Genomic DNA, 20289 nt, shown 5'->3' with positions numbered 1-20289 from the left:
CCCAAACTAATTTTGGGGGCAATCAAAACCTTCTAAAAAACCCCCTTTTTTTTTAAAAAAAAGCGGCCGCCCCCCCCCCCCCCCCTCCACGAGAACTAATATCGGGACGTCAAAGGCGGATATTGCCGCGAGACGTTCAAGTTTTCGTGCCAAGAAGACAGCGCCGAGGACGGCAATACACTTGGACTGGAGCTTTGTCTCCTTTGTTGGAAACGTCTCGTCATTTCCTGAACGCTTGATAATTTATTTAATACCGACACTTTGGAGGATGCTGAAAAGACGACGAAACGAGTACGACAAGGACACTAGAGACGTTACAAAAGTGTCGCGCGAATATGCGCGTTTTGTCTTGGACATCGACATTTAATACAGACGTATAATCTAGGTTATTATTTTAATGATAAAAAGTGATATTAAATGTGTTGTTTCAAAAAGAAAATTGACAATCTTCTTTTGCAATAATTCGTGACTCAAAAGACTATAAGCTTGTCCCTTGAGTAATTGCAATCAATTTGAAGTACGAGACATCTCATAGTTGGCAGTGAATGGGTTAAAATGAACAAAAATATCTTACTTTTACGATACGTAGTCAAAGTACACCTACAACCCAGAGAACCAAGTGTTCAATGATTCACAACGCACGGTATAGCACACGCTCACCAAGAACGTCGAAGATCAGCGGGATTCATGCATTCCGAAACACGTTCCCCAAAACGGAGATCTGCTCGATGAGCGTCGTTAATAAACGGGTCACGATCACAAAGCTGTGAAATCGGGATCTATCTCGAGCCAATTATCGGGCCGAATCCTTCGGGAAAGTTCTGTGTCAGAACTCGGCCAATAGACGTCCGCCTGACTCACTCGGCAAAAGGGATCTGCTTTTCGAGTATAATAGCGAGGCCAAGATGCAACGAGTTACTCGTAGAATCCGTGTTCAGCCAACACGACAGCCACCGTTCCCGGAGTATCGGTCTGCATCCTTGCCACCGACGCGACGCCGACGCGACGTGCACAAGTATGCTAGAGCGACTCGCCGACTTGGGGCACATCGGGACTCGCCTCGGAATTGCATCGAACATCGCCCTTCCATCTCTCTCTGTCTCTCTGATCGTACACGCTGACAGCAACCGTACACCCGTGTCTTGCGGTAATTGCGCTTCTGGGCTATTGAACTCCTAATCACGAAGTGACAACTGTCCCCCACACCCAACTCTCGAACATTGCCTGAGTTTATCCTCCACGCGACTGCTATCGAAGCTAAACCTCTCGTTTCTTTCGGGATTAGTGGAACGGAGTACAGAAAAGGTGGACTAGTGTGTGATTATCCAATTTGGAGACCTCTGTTGCCATGATAAGCACCGATTGGGAGATGATTTCTTGATTTTGGTCAAGTTTGATTCTTTTCTCAGCCATTCCCAAACAACTTATATTAACATATTCGCTGTCAACTACTTATTGAATGTGTCCTGTGTGTAAATAACCAATGAATAATATTCTTGGACTTACGTTTATTATCGTAAGAAATCCCTTTAGAGAATGTATGTATAATAATTACGCACGTGTAATTAGTTGCTTTTGTATAGCTTAGAAACCCAAATAATCGATATTCCTTAATCTTTGCATATGGATATTAAGTTTCATCTTCTCTAGTCAATCAAACCTCTAGTTTCCCTCTTCCCCCGAGGCAATGAAATTTGATTTCTCGTCTTCCAAACATTATGTTCGAGAATAAGCTACTTCCCATACTACGCGAAGAAGAGCGTAAACTGCTTATGATAGAGTGTAACGAAATGAGAAGTACACCTAATAGATCCTTGTTTGGAACACGGAGTTTGTGTTGAAGTTTTCCAGAGGAAGTTTCAGTGAAAACTTTAGGTTACTGTTTCAGTCTTTGCGAGCTCGAAAAGATATCAAGTTGGAGTGTTTGCGATACGATGGGTAACCCACGATCGAGTAATTCATATAGAGGAGCAAATGGATAAATCTCGAGTATCTTCGGAATATTTCATTGTCTTCTGACAGTAATTGTAAAAGCTTTTAATTGTCGAAAATGCACATATACCCTAAATCATCATCTCCTAAAGCAATCTCCTTTTATTCTACTCGAGAAATAAAAAAAAATCACCATTCTCTAATTTCTCCTAACAGAGACAGAAACACATATTCGCTAAAGAATTTGTTATTGTATCCTGGTCAGGATCACGACAAATTGATTGTTCGAATTTTGACCTAGTTTCGAAGAAATTTGTCCCACTGAGCTCCGTTTCTCTTGCGTCGTTTCGTTGACTCTGACAGCTTCTCTGTTTCCCGGTTGTAAGTCCCGGTCTGTTGCTCCCCGACCCCTCCCCCGCCCCGGCTCCCGTCTATTTTTCTTCGTTCGCCGGGTTTCTGGCAGCTGTCCCCTCCATCTCCGCGTTTCCGTGAAATCGAACGAAGAAGACACCGATTCCTGGCATGTGTTTGAAGTTCAGCGACATTCCTTCCTGCTCCGCGGTTTCTTCCGTCGTTCCATCCATCGTCTTCATTCGCCAGTTCTTTGGATTCGCTTGCATCTCATCCTCGGGAAACCGCGCTCTTCTTGATGGCTTTCTCCACCTTGCGTTGGTTGGATCCCTTGAACCCCCTGTGGTATCGCAGCCAAGGAATATGCACTATCTATATATGCAAGAATTGATCCACGCAATCTTGATTCGTACGATGAAATTCATCTCACGATCTAAAACGACTCTGCATTCATACCCCGCATCACTTTCGAACCATCCATCTTCCGACGGGTTAAAGAGGCGGGTCGAACTCGTTTCCATTCGTAGCTAGAAGCTCCCGTCGCGTCGGCTCTTATCACGCTGTTGTTCAATCAAGGCAAAGTGCGTAATTAAGTCACGGTCGTCTCTAGTTCCGCTGTCGCAGATTCAGCTCTGCTGATTGCGGCTCGATCGACGAAAACGAAGCGCCGATGAATCGAAGAAATTTCCGAACGAATTTCGGCCTGGGTGAGAAAAAGTGTTGCGAATTGGAAACCAGGCCCGTTCGAAAAAAACGATGGAAAAAAAAGGAACGAAAAATACTGGGAAAACTGGTTGATTGGAGAAGTCTGTTGTTCGCGATCGCTTTTCGGCGAGGATGCATCGAATCGTACGCGATACCAATATTTCCCGTGTACGCGATATCAATATTTATCGATCGCGATCGATACGCTGGGATCGGTTGCGCTGACAGGATATTAGCATTCACACTCGTGTAACTTCAGACAGCTGAAGTTACGAGATGTATTCTAGTCTCGTCGACGAAGCAAAATAATGAATGTTTGGTCCTTTTTGTAGCGAATGGATGGACAAATTGGAGAGGAGACTTTTTTTCTTGCGAGATTTCAGAAATACGTATAACTGTAGTAACCAACGAATTCTCTGGAATATCAGACACTTTGAACGACGAATGGATCATCAAAAACGATACATGATGTCTGAGAAAGGAATTTGTCCTGCTGTGCTATAGCATACAGGACGATGATCGTATTCCATGACGATTTCGCATAGACAGTCTGCATTTTACAAGCACGCGGTATATCTATGTTTCGTATGGAAAGGAATCGTGATTTCCCTTTAAACTCGAGCTTACGAAGTCTCTGTATCCTGCCATGGAATGCGTACTTACACGTAACAACGTCAGGATTCGTTTTCATTTCAACGTCTTTGTCTCCCTTCGTCTTTGGAAAGATTCGCTGTAGCTCTTTTTTGTAAAGATTGTATAGTAAGCGAGAGGTACGGGATGGATCCTGGCGATTTACATATCACGGATCTCGATCAAATAGAATTATCCAATGTACCGTAAACTTCAATCCGGTGGTAAGATTCTAAGTGAAATCAAGATGAGAACTATTCTATTTTATGCTGTACCAGGACTTTCGAAAAGAAATTACGTTATAGAAGTGACATCGCCAACTGTTTTCAGTTTAATCAAATTTGTTTTAATTGTGACTTTGAATATATGGAGATTAATCATTGAATATTTTAAGGAATTGTTTATGTAGCAGAAATTAATATTTTACCAAGCTATACATTGGATGTCAGACCATAACAAGTTTGTCATGCTAGCTCTGTAAGGACCTACTTTGTTCGAATAACAGAAAATACGATTATTGGAGCGATCGAACGGTTAAACATTCGGATAACGGAGGCTCTACTGGAATAGCACGAGTTATGATTATACTTGTGCCGCACAACACGATCGTATGTACGCGTAGGGCAACGGGAATTAACAGAGCACAGAAGAGCGCGAAATTATTTTGCGTTAACGAACATTTTCGATGCCGTCTGCTGGTATCGGTTCACATTTTCGGGCGTATTACTATCCGTAGCACGTTCGATGGAATTTTCCCGCCACTTTCGGCACGCGTCGTTCCCCCGAGAACCTAATCGCGACAAGAGAAATTCTCGTGCGACGATCGTCACGGGAGAAATGCCCAGAAGGCACTGACGGTGTTTTCGCCAGTGACTCCGAACACCAGAATTCCGTTTCACCGCCACGGTTGCGTTTATATTTGGCGCGGACCGCCCATGCTAATAATATGTGTATGCTATTGTTGATCCACTCGCGATCTTTGCTTACTTGTGATTTTCATCCTTTCAAATACGCGAGCTGTCACAATCGTAGTGCTATAGGTAGAAAAAGGATCAACGTAGCGCACTAATTCCAGACGATAAACAATTTCATATTATATCTACACAAATATCGCTGCATCGGAAAATTGATTCCTCACAAAAAGAGTATCGTTAAAAGAATATCAAGATTTCAATCAGCATAAAACTGTACCAGCTGCACAATGAATAAATTAGCCTTGACAACTAACACGTACCCTACCAATTGTAGCGTTCGCAGCGTCCATAACGAAATCACGTATTTCAATGGCCGCTCATCGAGATCCGCGTGCAGGAGTTATTTGTTTACGCGGATCAATTTGTTACAAGATTATAAAAGCCAGGCCGCAGGATAAAGCGTGGAAAAAAGGGGACGCGCGACAAGTATTTAGCACGACAACGTTCGCTCGATTTTTTTCCGCGAATTTTCACCGACGCGACGCATCGGCCACGAGCTTTATTCCAATTCGCCGTGATGAATCTCCAGACCGCGCGCGAATTTCGATTTCGTGCTCGAAAATTGCGGCCATTCATTTCGCGATACGCGTCGCCGCTAATAAACGAATACGTTGAAAAAATTCGGGACGAACAATGGCAGGGAAATGAGGGGGTTTGGCCTGCGATGTTCCACGTGCTGGATGCGACCGGTGCGCGTGCAACCAACACCGTCCATACGTGAATATTTAAATATTCGCATGCGTGGTTCGCTAACTACACGCGGCACGGTAGGTACTTTGTAAATAAATAATTCCGGATTGCGTGGCACTTCTGGTGTTTCGGTGAATCGTCCCTTCGCTGCCGGGTTTTCAAACATTTTCCAGCTCCCGTCTATTTCCTGTAACAATCGGTCATAAATATTCATTTCGAAGACGATTTTTGGTTAAAGAATGCATATTTGGGGCCTCGCAATCTGTGACCTTTGGAAATGTGTTGCTTGCGTTCATTTTATTTAGTTTTGATTTATTGTGTACGATATTTTTTCAGCACAATATTTATAAAAAAACTTTCTCTTTACACTAAAATACTTTTTCATTTAATTGAAAACAGTGTCTCCAAGACTAGTCATTTATTCCATCACGATAGAAATAGATACAAATGATCGTCGGTAGATTTAGTGTTAAAACTTGAAAAAAATGTGAAAGAGTTTAAATGAATGTTGCACATCTACCATGTAGTCAAACTCCCTAAATTAAAAACAAAAATAAGAAATACTCAATGAATAATCAGAATAATGTTCATGCTTACATCTGAAGAATTCCACAGATTCAGATGAAATACTTGATAAACAATTAACTACAACTTTCTCATAGTTTGGATACATAATATTCCACTCTCTGCGAGAATTAGCCTCTCTGGCAGAATCGTGGAATATCAGATGGGCAACATTTAAATAACAGAACCGATTGACATCGCCGAGCACTGACTTAATCCTTCTAGGATTCCAGTCGAAGCTACTTCGATGTAGCCCGGCAGAGTTTCGGTCAAGTTGCGGTCAGACTGCTTCCAAGTTTCCTTGAGGGTGATGCAAATGTGTTAGTTGCATTCCAGCCAGAGTTTTCCTAGGGACTTGCAAACTTGCTCTGGTTAGTAGGAAGTAGCTTGCATCTGCATTCACGTAGAGATCTTTTCGCGAAAGTCTTGGCCCCGCGCGAATGTATTATGGGAAACTTCTAACACCGATCGATCCGCAAACATACTGGCAATTAAACTTTCATGTTCCCCTTCCTTAGCCCTGTGCAATTGCGAGATAAAAATGCATCGTCGCAGGTGATGGATGAGGATTGATGAAGGAACGAAATAAAACGACTAATTTTATCCTAACACGACTCCTGGATCAACTTTGCTTGAGGAGAGGGCGGAGGAGGCGTCAGTGTTTGTTTATTATGCAAATGTGCTCTTCTGATTTTTAAATATTGTAGTAAAAAGTACGCGAACACGATGAAAATAGATAGAGACTGCGAATCGCTCCGTTTGGAAACAATACTTTGCAAGAATATTTCACGCTCGAACAGTCGCTAACAATGAACTTCACCTCGTGACAAGAGGAATCAAAGCTAAGATGTATTTTTCTCCTCAATTTCCGTCGCAAGAGAAACCAACGTTTACTTACCCAGCAATAATCATACGACTTCGCTATTGGTACACAGGTCGGAGGTACTAGTCTCTGCACCTCGGCTTTTTGTTTGCAGTGTCACGAAATAAACGCGCGAATCCAAGCAACAATGGGCACATAACTCACCAGAGACGATCGACGTCGAATGTATCCAATCTATTGTTACCGGAGGGGAGCGACTTTCTCGTTCGCGTTCAGTATTGTGAAATATTCATAAAGAGGGGCTCGATTGTTCGGAGCTAATGAGGAAAGCGTCGTGTGAGATCAGAAAGAAATTGAACCAATATAACAACTGCGGGATTTCAGCTCAGCGCGACCCTCCAGTAAATTCTCATAGGTTTTAATTATTCTAGCATAAAAGTAGGAAGGCAGAGTACCACCTTTGTTCACTTGAGACATTTTTGTAGGTTTATAAGTAAGTGGAAGATGGGCCGAACGTAATAGATTTAAAATTGAAGCTTGAATTATAGGAAGAAGTATTTCAAAGCGAATAATAGAATAAACGTCACGAATACATTCATACGTGTTCGTTTGATTTGCCATCTATGGTTCGAATAAAATTTTACCTACGTCTGGGTTCGATTGAAATGAGAAAGGGGGATGATCATTACCAAAACTTTTGCGATATCGAAGGACCTTGCGCGGTGAAACTATAATAGCTGTTTCCCCGTGAACCAAGATACGACTCGATCGTTTAAGGAGACATCATTTCCAAGGAAACTTCCATGACGAGCTATTTCCATTTATGAATGAGAATATTACGCATAGTTTAATAATAATAATAATTTGTTATTATTAGCACTACATGCAAATAGTAATTACAAATTTCAGTGTCGATGTAAACGTACCCAAAGTAACGAATCATATTAAAACTGAATATGTAAAACCAAAGTACGCGATCATTTCGGAGATTCATACGCGAATATAAAGAGAAAAAATTAAGCAATTAACCCAGACGCGGCTCTATCTCATGATAGGATGGACAATGGGACAATCTATCTCTTCCAGTTCTCTCCTGGAAAATCGTTTATCACTATATCACCGGATACATCTGGCTTTCGTTATCTCTCGTAACGAAATAAAAGAAATGTTACGAGCTTGAATAGGGGCTGGTACAACCGTCCGAAAAAACAAAGCCATTCGAAAAAGGAACGAAAGAAAGGGGGGAGAAGAACGAGCGAGACGGAGAGCAACAGAGATCTCTTGAAATAGAACGAATCAAGCCAAGTGGAATGTCTACCCTTCGAAACGGTACTGTAGACGATTCATGGAGGGGGTTCGTGAACTGGCTGGAAATCTCTTTAAAGTTTTTTGCGTTAACTGGGTGATTTCGCTCGTTTCCTTTTCGCCGAGTTAATAAAATTATCGCATAATGGTACACGGACCCTCAACCTGTAAACGCTTCGCGGCCCTTTGAATTCGCTACTTCTCGACTGAGTCTTTGATGGCACTGACAAAAGTTTCAGACGCACCGGTGTAAAGAAAAAAAAAAATGCTCCAACTTTGATTTCTTATCGTACAGATATTGGGAAACGTTTTATAGAAATAAAAAATCGATTCTCTCTCGTTCTTTTTTATTGTGCGGAGTTTTAAGAATGTCTTGGTAAAATATTAGGTTGAATTTTTGAACACTTTGGAAAGTTATGAGAACTGGAAGAGGATGGAGTCTTGCAGCAGAGAATCGCGATCATTACTGAAACTTTAGGGTCGTTTTTCTGTGAAGTACATTTTTTAGACCAACGGAAGTAATCTCTCAAAAACTAATGAAACTTTGGATTTGGAATTTTAATAGCTCGAGGAGAATATTTCTGGCCATCCGTGGCGCGAAAATTATTACGACTTTTGTTATTAACGAAAAATGGTAAAAGTCTTTGGCTGTTTTCCCTTTAATATTTTATTCGTGAGTTTTATTTTATCTTTTCTAGAAGAAATTATTTGTTGATAGTCAAATCTTTGAAACGAGGCGTTATTTCGAACAGATTAAATAATAATTTTGACATTAATATACTAAGGGAAAATAGCAACTGCTAAAACGGTGTGGTTTTTGACAAATAACTAATTTATTCAATATTTTGTTAAGCTACTGTGTACGAATATCAAGAGTTTGCCCAGAAGTGCAATGACACGGAGACTTAGGAGAAATTTTGTTCTCGTGGCAGTGCCTGCATAAGAAAATCCAGCAACTGAGCAGTTTCTGTCGATAGGATCTTTAACCCCAGGGATACTTTCCTGGAATGTAACTCGAGATCCCTACGAACTTAGATTTAGATCAGTTATAATTTCATTTTTCACTTTTGGAGCAGTACCTGGGAGGTATATGTCAATCAGAAGCTGTAAATATAAAAAACAATATATACGAATTATATATGTAAAAATATCCCTGTAAATAATATGAAAATAATATCTAATATTTATAGATAGTGTGAAGAAATCCACAAATAAATCAGTAAAGGCAACAGAAAATCATAAAGGATTAAAAACATTGATTCGCGCAAAAATAATGAATTACCAAAAACACAATAAAAATAGAATACATTAATTAAACAATGTCAACTGTGGTCGTATAATACTAAAATGTAGATTTCAATTATTTCTACTTTTGATCGCATTAGCGAAATGTCACTTGTTCAAATATTTTGAAACGCAACGTTTTATGGTAAATGCATCAAGAATCGTTTCTAATCCGAACCCATAAATTAATGGTATCTATCGCGTTATGTACCGCACGAGCAGTATCGACTCTTGTTTTAAATTGCGCTAAAATTTCACTGGATGGTTCGGTCTGTGCTGTCAATATTTACGGACAGGAAATAAAGTATCCTTCCGACTATTCATCTTCACCGTCGAGCGTAATTATCAGGATAATGCACACAGATGTACGGCCCTTTCGTGATTTATCAACGGTCGAGTAGCGCAGCCGAGCATCGAGCACGCGAATTCAATGATTTTCCAGTGAACAACCCTTCTGTCTGTCGAAACCGAGGTCCTCCGTAATCCTCCCTTTCCTTCCACCCTTATTTTTGCGCCCCTATTTTTTTCATATTCCTAATATTTGCCACCCACCCACTTATGCTTTCTGTACATCATTTCATAACCGTTGCTTCCATGCATAATGTATAATTCTGTGTCTCTGTGTTAATTAGAAGTATAAAAAGTGAAACAGAATGATTAACCAACTTCATATTGACTGAACATCTCGAATTCGATATTAAACGATATCCTCCACTACCTTTTGGAAACCAAGTTTGATCTTCGTGGAAAATTCCGTACCACCGCGAGTCGTCATCGCTCCTGAGCGAACTTTCCCAATAAGTAGCAGAGAAATTCTATATGATCCCGGAAAGTCAACATGTAACGCATACAAATTTCGTGTGGCGAAGTTGCGATCCGTTACGCCCGGAAATTCGATGCCACGTTTCGGCAGTTGCAGCTACAAGTTCAACTCCGGAGCAACGCGACCCCTTGTTCTATTTTCCGAAATGGATTCGAATCGCCTCATCGTCGTGTAAAAGTACACGGTGCCCGAGTCGCGATATTCGACTCGAGGGCGAGTCGATTCGAAACTTCGTTTTGGACTTTTCACGTTCACCGAGCGAAACTGGACGTTTACGAAAACAAATAAAAGTTTCGCGCTCCTCGCTCAATCTCTTCTGTCGGCGATTAAATTTCTTAAACCGCTTTCGCGGGTAGTGGAGAATTCATTTTTATGACCACTCGTTGAGTTTCCTTCGAAAAAGGATTTAACTGGGTACTCTTTTTTCACCAGTTTCGAAGTAATTTTCACGATATTTTTGCGGTACAAGTACTGGACATAAACTTTTTAAATTTGGTACATTTTTAGACATATATACCAAATTGGTTAAAATGCTCAACTGTGAAGAAAGTGTTAGCCTCGTCTTCTTCCTTCTCCCTCCTGTAACATCGAGATTTTTCAAACAAGGATTACTTGTGACGTGAAATATAGGAAGGAATCCTTGAAACGCAAGATATGATTAATTTATGGGCAGCAGGGGGGCCTTCTTATTGTCTCTGAAATATTAATCATCATTTCTGCTGGGAATATCATGTTTCATCGTCACGGAAGACGACGAGGTAGAGACAAAATCTTTGATGAAGGTTTTCATTAGACAAGCACGTCGATGTATGATGCAATAACATTTAAATTAAAAACGTGGAACTGCCTGTATTAAATTCAAACGCGTTGAATATGAAGCTCGTAACTATTGAAACTTCTTTCATACTCGATATGTACGAAGATTTACAGAAATAGAGATAGTTTAAATGAAAGCACGGTATCGTTTAAATTAAATTTATAGTTTCCAGAATAAATGTTCGCTTCGAATTTAAAAATATAAAATATACATATTGTCCAATTGTAATTGGTAAACTATGAATTTATTTGTATAACATCAGAAGTTACTTTGAAAGAATTTGAATTATCGACCAAATCACTATGGATATATGATTACACTAGTTAAGATTATTTAACAGATTTCTGATTTACAAGATACTATTGTATTCTTGAATATCTGTAGACTACCCTATTTACAGAGTATTTTTTCGAACAGAATTAAAAACAATAAAAATCCATCCACGAGGAAAATGTTACACCAATCTGAGCATTCCTGAGAAAATTTCATTTTACTTAGCGTGTATGTGATTTCGAGAACGAAAGGAGACCACAAACGTTACCCCAGAAATAGAGTTTACCACCCTTAATAGAAAAGCAACGCGAACGAGTGAAAGTTTTACGCGACACTTATTCCCAGATATTCTATTCATTGCGTGGACTATTTCGGAAGATTAAGCGACTCGCTTGAATCCATTTCCCGAAAGTGGAATAACACCGCTATCCTCTAGTTGCGTTTCGACTGCATCGTTGCACCATGCTCCAGGTCTTTCCCTCGACAATTTCGCCGTTCGCTATACTGATATCCGGCGTACTGATTTTCATAAATTTACTCCGCACATTTCTCCGTCGTTGGAACGTTATTAAGTATTACGCGTCTACTTCCTGTCGAGTTTCAACCAGATCCAACGTTTTGAAGGTGCTTAGTCGTCCACAATGGTTGCACTAACGCGCGTTTGAACACGTAATGTGCAAAGGTACAGCAAAACTCTCAGAAAACTGAAATTATACATCTTAAGGATTTGTTCAGGTCATCTTGAATCAGAGGTTCCGATTCTTCATTCAGAAGTTTAATAATACAAAGTGGCATAGTTATATCATCGACAGGCACCTGAATATTTTCTCGATACAGAACAAAATCGTCTCTGTATTAAATCGAATTTTAATAATTGCAATTAATTCTACCATTGCTCTCCCTTTCTCGGAAATGTATCTCCGTTCGGATGGTACCTTTTGCTCGGCGAAATATACGACGAAACGAGACAAGCAACGCCGCAAGAACAGTTAATTCGATGGCAAGAAAGTTCCTCGACGCGAACAATTACGAACGTGAGCAAGATATCGGGTCAAAAACCGATTCAACCTGTTTGTTGCCGAAAGCAGCGATAGTTCTGCGCCAACCCTTCCGACGTCTTCGTTTTCTTTGAGCCGCGATTTCGTGCTCGGGATTTTCCCGTACGATTTATATCCACCTTTGTTTCCACAAACCTAAAATAACTCAAGCGAAACTTCAGCCGTTTCTAACTTATGCCGAGATTTACGGAAACGCTGCTTCCCCTAATGCAACAATACACGAATATTTCTTGAGTAAACAGCGAGTTGACTTCGCCAAGATCTTTGGAAAGAATGGAATTTTTATCGAAACAAAACATTTTACACAGTTTTTCTTTTTAAAGGAATTTTAAAGAAGGCACAAAACTAACATCTGTTTTAACACCAAAACAACAAAATTTTATGTTCTCTCGCTAGATTCTTTAATAAAATAAAAATTCTTGAGAGTTGTAATAAATATGATTGTTCTAAGCTAGTGTATTCTGAAATCGGTCATCCCACAATATTATCGCGGACGAGCGTTCTAGATTTTAGCAACGCGGAGGTATTGTAATTGCACGCGTCGACGGCGCCATGAACAAAAAGCTCATTCGAAAAATAAAGAAAAGCTGGAAAAAGAGGGCCGCAGCAGGAGCTCGCGAACTCGTTAACCCGGTACCTGCAACGGATGTTCTCTTAATCAGTGAGGAAACGTTTCGCGATCGCGTTCGAACGCTGCAAATCTCTCGAGCAAATATTTCAGAATCACCTGTAATGCTGTTCGTTATGGAAAAAGGAACAGGGAAAAGGGGGACTGGTCTCGAAGCGAGGAGAACCCGAAGCCGCTGCAGGCGGTGCAAAAGCAACCGCGAGAAAACAGAATGAATAGGAGCGGAGAGGAGAAAGAGAAGAGGATCTCTCGGATGCAGCGAAATGAACAAAGCAAGGGGAAGAGAGTCGTAGGACGAGAAGGACTACGTAGACGGGGATGCAGACAGTGAAGAGAGAAAGGACGACGCAGATGCTTGGAAACGTTTTCGTCTAACGATGCGATCCTTCACCATTCGTCTCACGTTCATCGATCCACGTTCATCTGCTTTATTCCGAGAGAGAGTCCGCGATCGAATCGTTAACCAGCGCGTGAGAATTATACGAGTCGCTTCATCGACGAACCGACTTTTAAGGAGACCAGCGTTCTGTCGCGAATTGTCGATTGTATAAATCGAATTTCCGAGCCAGTTGCCCTTTTCTTCCATCTAGGCGGTCGTACACCCCCCGTGGCTCCTTATCGTGACGTGTAACCGAATCTAAACTCGTCGAGGAAGATTGTGTTCCCGAGTTGCCCCGAGACTGTTCGGAGATCGATACGCGATCACGTTCCGCCGATGCATCAGAAACATCGTGGAAACTGGGTCCCTCGATCGCCTCGATGTTTCTTACTCTATATTCGGAACGCACTTTGTCACAAAATGACATGACTATGTGTTTCAGAATATTATTTAATAACAGTCTCTTAACTTATAATAGATTATGAAAATCGCACAATTCGTCTCTTTGATTGGATAAAAAGTTGTTTACTCCTTGTATGTTATTGGAAACTTGTACGTAAATATGAATTTTGTCCATCTGTGCTGTGGGATTAACCCAGATTCCTTTCCAAACGTCTACCATTTGTAAAAGTCTGAACGAGCCGAACTTCCTGAAGGAAACCTGACACATGTATTTCCCGTGGGCTCGGATCTCAAAAAATGAAACCAAACGCGTGCAGCGTCTGTCACGCTTCTTGCCCCGTTTTACCGCATCCCCCGAGAGCCGTTTTACCACGACCCAGGCAGCGTTTTTATTGCGGCACATTTATCAGGATGCGCCTATCGCGGCTTCAAGGATCGCTTGTTTACGCGCCCGCGTACATACATACGTTTTCATTGATTAACAGCGCGCAGTCGTCAACGTTGCTGTCCACTGGGGAACAAACATGGGTATAATATTTCAAATTGAACCTGCGCTCCAATTCCAAAACTATTGTAGGATTTTAGTATTTAATTTAAAAAAAAAAAAAAAAAAAAAAAACGCCAATGTAGTCGTGGTGTATATGTAAACTTGAAAAAATTTTGGATATATATTCTACGATTTGTGTTTTATTAGAAAACAGAGTCCTAAGTCCCTACGTAATGAAAAATAGTAATGAAATTGAATCTATCTATGGTTTATTTCTATCCGATATCTAAACTATATGCAAATTCTATTTCACAAAGATTCTAAATTTTTCATTCATCGTTTGAAAATGAAATTTAGAGGTCTATGAATTTCATGATCTGCACCAAGCATACTCATTTTGTAGCGATCCATTATTAATGCACGGCATTGTCGCGGTTACTTTTTGTTTATCGGGTACAATGAAACTTGGTGTGTCACTATAGCATCGATTATTAGTAGATTCATTATCTTTGGATCTCAATTAACCGATCACGCATATAATCAAGAATTCCTCTGCTGCCGATAAGAGAATAGTTTTGGCCGAATAATCGATCAGCACATTATTATTAAACTAATTAAATAATCAGTTACCAAGCCAATGGAAATTCTATTATGGCCAAACAATAGAGCGTGAGTTATTTTGGTAGAGCTACGTTAGTTCTCTATCAACTGAATTGGTAAATGGTTGAATATATATTAAATTATAGCAGTTCCATGTATTATTCATATATATCTGTTTGTCAAATTCAAGACGAGTGTGTATTATATTTCTTATATTTGCCCATTATTTATTATAATTATTTTAAACAATATAATTATTAACAAAACGTACAACAGTATTTACAATAACAAACTTCTTGGTTAACTATCTATTTAATTTCACCCCTAAAAAATATACATCAACATGTGATATCAACAGAGACATTGGCGATCGCTTAAACGCTGTCAGGATCACCTTGCAATTTTTTAATCGAAGAACTGGTTAAGTAAAAACTGTGGCCAGCGGTTAATGATCCGCAACATGATCAAAGGCAGCATCACCCTCGACTAATAGGGTTGGGCGAAAACGACCCCGCAGTTCTTTCAAAGCGCCATGCATGATCGGATACGGTAGTTATCCACCTCACACTGTGCACCGTCGGTGAACCCTGCGTGATGCACGAGAACTATCAAACATAATAAATTGAATGTACTATTTCAAAGCAATCTGTTATGTCGCTTTTGCAGTTCACAGGTCCGTATCAAGTTTATCGACCATTAATCACCATGGAAACAATTCATTGCTCTGTATACAAGGAACTTCGAAGCTAGAGAATAATGTCAAGGCAATTTTACATCAAAACAATAAAGTTAAGATTCAACTAAACCTTCAAAAGCATTAGCAAAGTTTCGATTTAACATGTAACGCAATGTGCCTGAAAAAAAAATATTTTCTATTTCATGAACAGAACGTAAAATCATCCCTTGAGAATGCTTAGGAAAGTAGTTCTTTTTGGGAGAAGGAGAGGTGGTGAAAAAATAGATTTTGTTTGATGTATTCATATCCCTTGAATAGCTCGAATATTACTTTTCTTTAATAATCGTGTTTCTCAAAGAGTGAAGTTAAAGAGTATCGACTGTCACCTTGATTAAATCGCTCGAACAGTGCTCCCCCTCGTTATCAATAACCACGAAACGCCGGAACATCCTCTCTTTTTTCAATGACAAGCGATAGTTTGAAACGCGATAGTTTGAAACGGTATCGGATGATCTATCAATTGCGAGAAAAAAATTCGCGTCACGAACCGTTGGCGCAGAAACGCAATAATCGAGGCGCATGCTATCGCGACAATGGCGGGTCGAAACGAATCGAGCGATAATTCGTGTCTGTAACGCTGTCGAAATCGTTCGTGAGCCGCAAGCAAACACGAACGAAGGTGTGGCCGAGATCCAAGGCAATTAGTTGATGAACAGGGTGCGGTCGTGAAGAAGGGGCTGAAAGCGTTGACCGTGCCGCGAACGCTTCCAAATGAGAATGGAGAGACGAGAACGAAGCCAATGACTAGCACCCGGGGCGCCTACCGACACGAACATTGCCACGAACTGATTCAGTCAATTGACGTGCCCCACGCTCGCTAATCTTTTCTTCGACGACACGCGACTCGAAGGGGGTCCGTTGCAGCTGGACCTTTTACTTACGCTCGATTTACCAGCGAATCCACCTTCTTTCGTTCACGTTTCCTCAACGACGAGGGAACACCGCTACCATTTAGGTACTATCTCTCTAACGGACCTTAAGTGAAATTGATTCCGCTGAGCGATCGCGGTAGGCTAGATTGACTCCTCGTTTCTGATAATTGTATAGAGCTGTGTTCCTCGAGCTTCCCCACATACTTCGATAGACGACTTTTTTAGCGCCACCCCTTACATTCTCTTTTTTTTTTTTTATGAAACTGATTTTAACCCAGAGAATGTGTCAATTGAGCGACGATTTAATAATTTTGTATTCCTTTTAAATAGTTTTGTATCGTTTAACCTCAACTTCGTCTAAGTTGCTTATCAAGACAATGCACAGAAATAAATGTGATAAAATTATTAAAGAAATTTCATTTATATTATATTTAATTTGTATTATATTTTTTATCATTTTTCAGAAACACAGAATGACAATTTCGAAATGCTTTTGGTAAAATTAAAAAAGTTATTTCACCTGAGATGAAAGGCCGATTAAGAACTTTTTGTGATAATTCTAATTGAAAATTCCTTTCATTTCTATCTGACAACCTCGTAAAAACATCGCGATCGTTAATTAAAATGCTATTCTCACGATCGCCACTATTACATTCGACATCATTTAATTAGAACCATCGAAATATTCTATCCACTCGTACAAATAAAGCGATTTTACAATTCAACGTGAAATTTAAATTCTCGAATAAGTTGTTCTGCAAACATAATTATCACGAACAGCTCGCTTGTAATTAAATATGTACTCAACCTTCGAACTTAGTGTAACATTGGACGCTTAATACAAACGTTTGAACGCGTGCCAGTTCGTTATTCAAATAGTAATAAAGGTACCATTATTAATCCTTTTAAAGCAAATATTATATCGAGCATATCCTCCATAGTATAAACACGGGGAAATACAATTTAGAGTAGTTTCGAATAAAGGAAGCAAATAATTCGAGTTTACCAATTGAAACGACAGAGTCAGGTCACAGGTTTGCGACGCATCCTGTATTATTATATCGATAACAAACAGAAGAGGAACACAAGAAGTATGTACTACGAAAATATTCTATTATTCCAGGATTACAAATAGGAGAATCTCATATCTTTCGGGGAGCGTTCCCTTCCATAAGCATTAAAAGCAAGAAATTGGACGGAAAGCGCAAGGAACAAACGAGAATTTAAATCGACAGTAGCGCTCTTCTGAGATTTCCGCGTTAAAAATCTATTTGCGTCTGGCCAGGTGGAACGGTGCAAGTAAAAAATAAAAGCCGTTCTAACGGCTGAAACTTCTGCCAGCTATGACAAATGAAGCCATCCTTCTTCCTTTATTCGCGTCCTAGGACACACGGATGAATATTTAATCGAAAAGTTGATCTACTTATGCTCGTGTTCGTTCGAAGCTTTAATTAGCCACACGAAGAGTCGGGATGTCTTTCCAACCGAAGTGAACTAATCAAATTACCGATTGAATGATTAATAAACCGACGACCGAGGCGAGCCGACGCGGTTTTGATCGGTCTATGTTTAAACCCGTGCCATGCCAAATTTTCCAGGGCCATCGAACCCGGAGATTTATTTCGGTGATGCAGAATTCTGGCAAGTATCGATTCCCAGGAATCTCGCTCCAGGCGAGATTGCGTTCCGTTTCCTATAGCGAAGAATTCTGCTGCCACGGTGTGAAAATACGCGTCGCAAAGCACAGAGATAACGCGCTTTCAAGTTTAATGCTCGCGGAGGCGGTAATAAATATTCAATTAAGGTAGAACATAGAAGATTACAGTGTAGCATATTCTCCAAGGATTGCTGATTTCGTTCTGAAATGTTGGTAGATGGTCACAAAATTTCAATAAATTATCGTTGGGCCTTCGGAACCTTTCATTTGATTGTTGATATTTAACCAATTGAATATAATACAAATGAAATATGAGATGTTCTGTCACAAGCACAGAGATAATAAATAAATATTCATTCAAGACTATGAAAGAATGACAAAAACCAACGTTTAATTGGTTGGGCTACATCACTACTTTCGAGTACTTACAGGGAAACTTTATGTCGAGAGATATCCGTTTCCCTGGCGCTGACACTTGCCGTTGTACGCAATAATTAGTGTTTCGAAGCATTTAGCAAACCTTCTACCTCGTGTTTACAAACCTGGTGATTCCAACAAGCCGCAAGAGGTTAGCTATTTAACGCGCTGTTGATCTCTCTTTCAGGTTGTGACAACGTCACCAACAAAGGTAACACGAAGGTTCACTAGTCTGGACAAAATAAGACGAGTTGATAACGTGTTACAGGAAAGTAACCAACCAACCAAAAAAGCTAGTTGACAAGTATATTAAATCATCGTCCAATCGTGTACAGAACTATTGTCAATCAACAGATTTGACAGTGATGATGTATCGTTTCTGTACATTCTTGAAAATACGATTGTATAGAATTTGTGGATTATTCTCACACCAACAATGCATCGATTATAACTTGTATAACTGTCATGTAGCACAGTTTTATTATCATTTAAACCTACAAGTAATATATTATATATTATATTAAGACGAGATTAATTTAAATCCGTGCATGGACCGAGTGACAGTTTCACCGTGTTCATCGTGTAACTGGGTTCCATTTCACACAGAAAGGTATTGACTCCCGCCTCTGTAACTCAAACTGTAAACAAACAACACAGCAAAGTTTATCTCGGTGACAACGTCTCACTGCTAAACGAGTTAAACTAAACCTAAACTCCGTTCCCTATCTTCTTGACATCTCCTACATCAGCTACCATCTAATACCTGAAATTTCTAAACACAACGACACGGAATAATTGAACCACTCAAGTACCGCTCTCTATCCATTAATCGTAGCCATTAATTTATAGCGCGATGGAGGTAATATCGGTTAGTTGCCAACGTTGATCTTTTACGCGCAGACGTTGCGCAGCCAAAGAAATGCAATTCTGAAAAGTAATTCCCTTATGTCAAGGGAAAGGGATTTACTGTTCGGTATTTGTCAGACGTCGAGTTTAGCAGTCACCAGACGCAAAACTGTTCCACCATTTCGCGTTTCCCAGGACGCTCCTAAGACGCTCGCGCGTCGGCGTCGACTCGCTGCTCCTGCAGGGGAGTTTCAAACGAAATGCTTCTCACTTGTCTTTCCAGCCAAGAGGCACGCATGCTTACGTAGGTAGGGAAACCGTCCTCGCGGCATTCCCAAAAACGGCGAAACGATGAACAACCGAATACCTGAAGGCACGAGGAAAACGAGAAGAACTTGAGCCGAGAAATACCTTAGCGAGATACTGCATTCCTCACGCACTGATCCAGCTATTTCTAATAAATGATAGCACTTTGTTATCCGTGCTTTTTGATTATCCTCTGGCAGTGGATATATCCAGCAGACCTGAGTTTCTTTCAAGTTGTTATTTTATTTAGTTGTACAGTTCGAGTTTACTTTTACGTATTTTTATGGCTGGAGTATACAACTCCCAGGTGTAGTGTTAAAAGGGTATAGGTATAGGTGTAGCATTTCAGAGTTAAAACGTCCGTGTAACGCGTCAAGTTCAGTTTTTGTTTTATGCTTTCTGGGGAATGCGCAGAAAAACTTGACGAGCGAAAGAAGTCGTTTTCTTCTAGGGCCGTGTGTCTAGCTCCTGGTAAAAGGAGCATTTATCCTGGCGCATTTCGTGTTTTGGGGAATTCCGAGTGAACAGATTGACCGATGTTTTCAATTTGTTGGAGAAAGTGGAATGTGCTGGCAGAGATTTGCAATGGCGTAATTATCACACGGTGAGTTCCAATTGTATTCGAATTATCGTTTTTTTTTTCTAATTATACTAATAGCATCATTTTGTAGGTTATAGATTGCGGATGTTTATATAAATTCATATTTTGAGATTCAGTCATGCAAACGGA

At 40.2% G+C, this 20289-nt stretch overlaps 1 protein-coding gene across 2 annotated transcripts in view; it reads right to left on the bottom strand.

The window, feature by feature from the left end:
- The window catches only part of LOC128891098 (uncharacterized), a 226616-nt gene that overhangs the window by 147077 nt on the left and 59250 nt on the right, over positions 1-20289 (bottom strand). The window contains exon 1 of one of the 2 annotated variants that reach the window (XM_054150301.1): positions 4297-4575. The exons of the other annotated variant lie outside the window; for it this stretch is intronic. The gene's annotated coding sequence lies outside the window, so the exon portion shown is untranslated. Of the gene's footprint in view, positions 1-4296; positions 4576-20289 lie in introns of those variants that run through there. 2 annotated transcript variants of the gene reach the window in all.

The sequence above is a fragment of the Hylaeus anthracinus genome, unplaced genomic scaffold (assembly GCF_026225885.1).
Source record: "Hylaeus anthracinus isolate JK02 unplaced genomic scaffold, UHH_iyHylAnth1.0_haploid 12001, whole genome shotgun sequence".
Classification (NCBI taxonomy): domain Eukaryota; kingdom Metazoa; phylum Arthropoda; class Insecta; order Hymenoptera; family Colletidae; genus Hylaeus; species Hylaeus anthracinus.
The sequence above is the reverse complement of the archived record's forward strand: the minus strand, read 5'-3'. Positions and strand labels throughout refer to the sequence as shown.